Raw genomic sequence first — 6,751 nt, 5'->3', positions numbered from 1 at the left:
GGGCACACCTGGAAGAAAGAGTAACCTCTCCAAACAAGCATAAACATGGGTACAATTTCAAAAAACAAAAAGATTAAGTCAATCTGCTCAGACACAAGGACAAGACAATTAAAGGATAATATAGGGTGACAGCATAATTATATCTTTGAGGTCATTCTTAAACATGTTACAAATACAAGGGTCTAAATGAAACAGGCCACGACTAATATTGAAATTACAATGTGAAGTAAGTTGTATATAGCAGATTAAGAAAGATTTCGTGATAAGACATCTTTTTTTCCTTGCAATTACTGAACTACCAATCCAATTTATTCGGTGGTTGTTTTCACTTAAATAAATGAATATTGCATTAGATAGTTGCCCAGTTTTTACAGAATATTTATGCTGGTTTAATCTTATTTCTAAGTCCTTGCTCGATTGTCCGAGATAAAAAGAAGGGCGGTCCATACCTGGAATTTTATACATTATGTTGTTGCTTTTCTCTGGGGCCTTTTTTTATTAACATTCCTTTTAGTGTTTGTTATAGGAAAGACAAGGGTTGACCTTAACGGCTTTTAACATGATTTAATAGTTTCAAATCCGTTAAAATAGGTAGACTAAGAATGTTCTTAGAATTTTCTTTCTCCGTGTTACTTACACTAAAAAACTTTTTGTGTGCTTTATTATAACAAATATCTTATACATGTGAAGGATAACATAAATCTTTCTCTATTTTTCTTATGTGTTCAATTTCTTGATCCAAATATTGGGGACTGACAATGCTCAATGCTCGTAAAAACATAGGAAAAAAAATTGATATTTTTATGTTAAGATGGTGGCCTGAATAGAAATGAACATAAATTAAGTTGTTGGTTGGTTTCCTATAAATGCTGAATTTACATTGAAATGGTTTTCTATGTATCAAAACATCTAAGAAAGAGAGGCAATTGTCTTTTTCCAATTCTAGAGTAAGCTTAATCGATGGTACTTACGTGAGATGTATTCAGCTTTATCTACAATTACTAAACTATTTGACCTATCAGCTTTTGTAATGTGGATAGTATTGTCCTTTTTAAGATTGGTCAAACTTTTCTTATAGCAAGCAGGGAAGTTACTTTCATGGTTAACATTGGTATTGTTTACGGAGCTGCCAATGTTAAGCATGAAAGTAACTTCCCTGCTCACAGTAAGAAAAGTTTGACCGATCTTAAAAAGGACAATACTATCCACATTACAAAAGCTGATAAGTCAAAATAGTATAGTAAGTTTTTAGATAAAGCTGACTACATATCACGTATGCAAGCCCTACTGGATGATGATGTGACTTATAAAAAACTAAAAAAAAATCCCCTTGATCAAGTCATAAAAACTTTAGTAGCACAGTGAAAAATATCCTTAAAGATAAAACAAAACTACTAGGCAAATTGTCAGTCAAATCTCCTTCGCTACCTTATCTTTACAGATTAGTTAAAACGCACAAAGAAAATAACCCTATGCGGCCTATTATCATACTGTTGGTTCAATTTCATATAAACTTTCGAAATATATCACTAAGATCTTGTCCCCGTTACTTGGAACTATCTCCGATTCTCATATATATAATTCTCTAGATTTAGTTGATAACTTAAACAAAATTACTCTTTGCCCCACTGATAGATCCGTTAGTTTTGATGTATGTTCTCCTTTTACTAAAGTCACTATAGACTCTATTTTAGAATATCTTAGTAATGAACTAACTCAGCATGAATTACCTCTACCTATAAGTCACATTATTTCATACACTAGGTTGTGCATTTGTGATTGTAAGTTTATATTCAATGGTGAATTTTATCAAAAAATATTTGGCATGGCAATGGGAAATCTTTTATCACCACTCCTCTCAAACTTGAACATGGAATTCTTTGAAAAACGCTACTTACCTAATATCATTTATATTCCTGTAAAGTGGTATAGATATGTTGATGATATTTTAGCTGTTCTGCCTGTTGGTATTGATGTAAATGATTTACTTTCTAAATTAAATAACCAGGTACCATTGATTAAGTTTACTCTAGAATTGGAAAAAAAGACAATTGTCTCCCTTTCTTAGATGTTTTGATACATAGAGAACCATTTCAATGTAAATTCAGCATTTATAGGAGACCAACCAGCAACTTAACTTATGTTCCTTTCTATTCAGGCCACCATCTTAACATCAAAATATAAATTTTTATTTCTATGTTTTTACGAGCATTGCGCATTGTCAGTCCCCAATATTTGGATAAAGAAATTGAACACATAAGAAAAATAGGGAAAGATTTATGTTATCCTTCACATGTATAAGATATTTGTTATAATAAAGCACTAAAAGGAATGTTAATAAAAAATGGCCCCAGAGAAAGCAACAACATAATATATAAAATTCCATGTATGGACTGCCATTCTTTTTATCTCGGACAGTCGAGCAAGGGCTTAGAAGTAAGATTAAGCCAGTATAAATATTCTGTAAAAACTGGGCAAACATCTGATGCAATATTCATTCATTTAAGTGAAAACAACCACCGAATAAATTGGATTGGTAGTTCAGTAATTGCAAGGTCAAAAGATGTCTTATCACGAAATCTTACAGAATCTGCTATAATACAACTTACTTCACATTGTAATTTTAATATTTGTCGTGGCCTGTTTCATTTAGACTCTTGTATTTGTAACATGTTTAAGAATAACCTCAAAGATATAATTACAGACTTAAATACAAATTAGTTGCCTTAGAGATATCTTCGTTGTATATGTATGTTTAAAATGTATTGCGAATATGTATTGTGAATAAGGTTTTGTTTACCAAAGTTCTGAATAGCTGTCACCCTATATTATCCTTTAATTGTCTTGTCCTTGTGTCTGAGCAGATTGACTTAATCTTTATAATCCCTATCTGTCAGTTATACGAGCTTTCCTGTACTGTCAATTCCTCATGTAAGTCAGTTTATCTGCTGAGTAAAGGACGTTGAGCGTCGAAAGATCTTGCAGACTCTTCGTTGTTTATTTTTCCTTCGTGGCTTATACCTTTATATATATATATATATATATATATATCTATATATATATAAATGTATATATATATATATATATATATATATATATATATATATATATATATATATATATTCTTATATTCTTTATCTGGGAATTTTTCATTGACCCGGACAATGGACCCACAGTTCCCTTATATACCAAAATACTTTAATTTATTCATAGGGAGCTCACGAATTTCGGTAACTGAACAATGCCCTCCGGTAAGTCAAATATAGTTTTCGAATTTTCATTTTATTCTGAAACGAGAAAATGTGTCCATCAACATTTTATCTTTTTGTCGTCTTTTTCCTTTTTTTCAAGTTGTCGAAGACTTCAGGGGAATTTTATTTTAGGAAGCAAGTTTTTGTTTTTAAAGGGAACAATATTACTTTTAAAATGTACAACCTCCCTTTTAAACGTACAACCTCCTTTTAAAATGTTAAATGCACCTCATTTTAAAATGTACAACCTCCTTTTAAAATGTACGACCTTCCTTTTAAAAATGTTCAGCGTCCTATTTAAAGTGTACAATATTATTTTTAAGATGTACAACCTACCTTTTAAAATGTACAACCTCCCATTTAAAGTGTACAACATTACTTTTATAATGTACAACCTCCTTTTTTAAAATATACAACCTCCTTTTTAAAGTGTACATTACTTTTAAAATGTACAACCTCCCTTTTAAGATGTACAACCTCCTTTTTAAAATGTACAACCTCCTTTTTAAAGTGTACTCTTTTAAAGATGTACAACCTTACTTTTAAGATGTACAAACATCTTTTTCAAAGTGTACAACCTCCTTTTTAGTGTACAACATCCCTTTTTCAAAAGTGATACTTTTTAAGTACCTCCCTTTAAAATATACAAATCTATATTTTAAACATACAACTTCTCAAAATGTACAACTTCCATTCCAAAGTGTACAACATCCCTTTCAAAATGTACAACCTTCCTTTTAGTGTACAACATCCCTTACAAAATGTACAACCTGCCTTTTAAAGCTTACAATATCCCTTTTAAGGTGTACAACTTCCCTTTTAAAGTGTACAACCTCCATTTAAATGCGCACATCCTCCCTTTAAAAGAGAACAACATAACTTTTTAAATGTAGAATCTAATTTTTAATGTGTATAACCTCAATTTTAGATATAAAACTTCCCTTATAGAGTATAAAACTCCCCTTTCAAACTATACAAACTTTTTCAAGTATTCAAAGTACGACCTCCCTTGTAAAGTGCACAAAGTACAACCTCCCTTTAAAAGTGTAAAAAAGTCTACAACCTCCCCTCGAACTAGCAATATGAAGACTGACAAACGCTGGGACGAAAATCTCTCTCTCTCTCTCTCTCTCTCTCTCTTTCACATAGACCTAAAATAAAGAAATCATTTTATGCCAACGCCGTTGTTAAATCTAATACTAAATTAGCTAATTTTTTTAAAAATATAATTTTGGATATTACTACCTTCTCAATTGTAACATTAGCTTCTTTTGGCAGGAATGAGCGAGGTGGGAAATCTTGCTCCCGAGTGACCATAAGGTTCAAGTTCTATACCCCGAGATAAGAAGATTTGCTTAATGAATGCATATAAGGCTTAGATTCATTTTAGCATAATACTAATGCTTTTGTTTTTTACCATCGTAACAGCTGCAAAAGTAATTTTCCTAGCAAGATTTCAGCGTCAATAATGGCTAGAGAGAGAGTGAGAGAGAGAGAGAGAGAGAGAATAATATAAGTTAAATACGCGAACATAATCAGGAAGATGGTAATTGTGACATCGCACACACACACATAAACACACACACACACACACAGAGAGAGAGAGAGAGAGAGAGAGAGTGAGAGAGAGAGAGAGAGAGAGAGAGAAGGGTAATAATATAAGTTTAAATTCACGAACATAATCAGGAGGACCAGTAATTGTGACAAGAGAGAAGAGAGAGAGACGAGAGTCGAGAGAGAGAGAGAGAGAGAGAGCCGTCTTTATCAGGGTGTTGAAGACCCCAGATAATCGACACTTAAGCCGCGGTCTCACGTCGAGGAAGTGATAAAAAAAAAACTCCCTCGCGTCAAAGTCGATGAAATTCCGTCGGCAAAACTCGTAAAAGGTAATGATTTCGCGCGGAGGGCGGGAGGGGCGGGGGGGGGGGGGGGGGCAGGAGGAGGAGGAGGAGGAGGAGGAGAGAGGGTAGTGTGGTCAATCCGTCCCTTTCTTGTCAATTCGTCCTTCTTGACTTGGTCAATTCGTCCATTCTTGACTTGGTCAATTCGTCCATTCTTGACTTGGTCAATTCGTCCATTCTTGACTTGGTCAATTCGTCCCTTCAAGGGCATGGTCACTTTCGCTCGTTTATGTGTGTGTGTGTGTATGTATATATATATATATATATATATATATATATATATATACAATACATAATATATAATTTAAAACATATATATATTACATATATAATATATATATAAATCAATTATGTAAACCTTACTTAATCATTTCTATTTCTTAGAGAGAGAGAGAGAGAGAGAGAGAGAGAGAGAGAGAGAGAGAGGAGAGAGAAAACCAAACGGTCTACAGCATCAGAATGACCAATTTTTCGGTCTCCAGTCAAAATTAAAAAACACCCACAGTGCATTCTATCGAAGCTGGATGACGTCATTTTTAAGCTGGATTCCGTTATATTAGTCATTTTAAGTTGGATGACGTCATATTAGTACATTCTAAGTTGGATGACGTAATTTAGTACATGCTAAGTTGGATGACGTAATTTTAGTACACTCGAGGCAGGATGACGTCAATTAGTACTGCTAAGCTGGATGACGTCATTTTTTATACATCTAAGCTGGAGGACGTCAGTTCAGTACATTCTATGCTGGATGTGTCATATTAGTACATTCTAAGCAGGATGAGGTCATTTAGTACATTCTAAGCTGGATGACGTCATTTAGTACATGCTAAGCTGGATGACGTCATTTAGTACATGCTAAGCTGGATGATGTCATATTAGTACATTCTAAGTTGGATGACGTAATTTAGTACATGCTAAGCTGGATGACGTGATATTAGTACATTCTAAGCAGGATGACATCATATTAGTACATTCTAAGTTGGATGACGTCATTTAGTACATTCTAAGTTGGATGACGTCATATTAGTACATTCTAAGCAGGATGATGTCATATTAGTACATTCTATGTTGGATGACGTCATTTAGAACATGCTAATGCTGGATGACGTCATTTAGTAGATGCTAAGTTGGATGACGTCTTTTAGTACATTCTAAGCTGGATGACGTCATATTAGTCTTCTAAGCTGGATGAGTCATATTAGTACAGTGCTGATGACGTCATATTAGTACAGTCTAAGCTGGATGAGGGTCATTTATGGATGAGGTCATTTGTATTCTAAGTTGGATGACGTCATTAAGTACATGCTAAGCTGGATGACGTCATATTAGTACAGTCTAAGCTGGTTGAGGTCATTATACATTCTAAGTGGATGACGTCATTAAGTACATGCTAAGCTGGATGACGTTCGTATTATTACATTCAATTTGCGGATGACTCATTTTAGTACATGCTGGCGGATGACGTCATTTAGACATGCTAGTGGATGACTCATATTAGTACATTAAGTTGGATGATGTTTTATTTTAGTAAGATGACGTGAGCGATAGGGACAGCTCCAGGAACTGGATAGATACATAGAAAGGATACGGAATTTA

Source organism: Macrobrachium nipponense, chromosome 23 (genome assembly GCF_015104395.2).
Source record: "Macrobrachium nipponense isolate FS-2020 chromosome 23, ASM1510439v2, whole genome shotgun sequence".
Lineage (NCBI taxonomy): Eukaryota > Metazoa > Arthropoda > Malacostraca > Decapoda > Palaemonidae > Macrobrachium > Macrobrachium nipponense.
The sequence above is the reverse complement of the archived record's forward strand: the minus strand, read 5'-3'. Positions refer to the sequence as shown.